The 952-nt window shown below is 35.5% G+C and overlaps 1 non-coding gene across 1 annotated transcript; it reads right to left on the bottom strand.

Annotated features, from left to right (window-relative positions):
• Positions 1–649: 649 nt before the first annotated feature.
• Positions 650–723, bottom strand: TRNAT-UGU (transfer RNA threonine (anticodon UGU)). The gene has a single exon. It is a non-coding gene; the product is annotated as a tRNA-Thr (tRNA).
• Positions 724–952: the final 229 nt, after the last annotated feature.

Here is a 952-nt window from a genome sequence, read left to right as displayed (position 1 = left end):
TTAAAAGGACAATGAGAAATTTGTGGAATAGTAAAAAAAAACACTGCTGTAACTTTTTTAAAGCTTCATCCTATATTTCTTCCTTTTTAGCACTTAGAGCAGATTCTTAATCCCACTATTGCACTATCGTAGAGATTGATGTTGTACACAATTGAAATCCACATTTTGAGGTTTAGAAGATTTACTCAGAAAAGAAGGCAGTGCTGAGATTAGAACTCAGGATCTCCTGTTTACAAGACAGGCGCTTTAACCAACTAAGCCACAGCACCACAAGCTGATGAGGAGGACAGGAAAGCCAGTGAGGATTAAAATCACTAATTAAAAATTTCAAGTGGTTAACTGAGCAAAACAACATTAAGCTTGAGTAGTATTTCATGCAAAGCATAATCATGGAATAAGATGTCGCTCTCAGTCTTGGCACTTGAGAAACCAAGTAATTTTTGAAGAGCATTATTTAAAAGGACAATGAGAAATTTGTAGAATAGTTAAAAAAAACACTGCTGTAACTTTTTTAAAGCTTCATCCCATCTTTCTTCCTTTTTAGCACTTAGAGCAGATTCTTAATCCCACTATTGCACTATCGTAGAGATCGATGTTGTACACAATTGAAATCCACATTTTGATGTTTAAAAGCTTTATTTGGAACAGATGGCACTGCTGAGAATTGAGCTCAGGATCTCCTGTTTACAAGACAGGCGCTTTAACCAACTAAGCCACAGCACCACAAGCTGATGAGGAGGACAGGAAAGCCAGTGAGGATTTAATCACTAATTAAAAATTTCAAGTGGCTAACTGAGCAAAACAACATTAAGCTTGAGTTCCATTCCATGCAGAGCATAATCATGGAATAAGATGTCGCTCTCAGTCTTGTCAATTGAGTAACCAAGTAATTTTTGAAGAGCATTATTTAAAAGGACAATGAGAAATATGTAGAATAGTAAAAAAAAAACAC

This window comes from Phyllobates terribilis, unplaced genomic scaffold (genome assembly GCF_046119375.1).
Source record: "Phyllobates terribilis strain yellow unplaced genomic scaffold, ASM4611937v1 Scaffold_9__5_contigs__length_417890890, whole genome shotgun sequence".
In the NCBI taxonomy this organism is placed as follows: Eukaryota; Metazoa; Chordata; class Amphibia; order Anura; family Dendrobatidae; genus Phyllobates; species Phyllobates terribilis.
The sequence above is the reverse complement of the archived record's forward strand: the minus strand, read 5'-3'. Positions and strand labels throughout refer to the sequence as shown.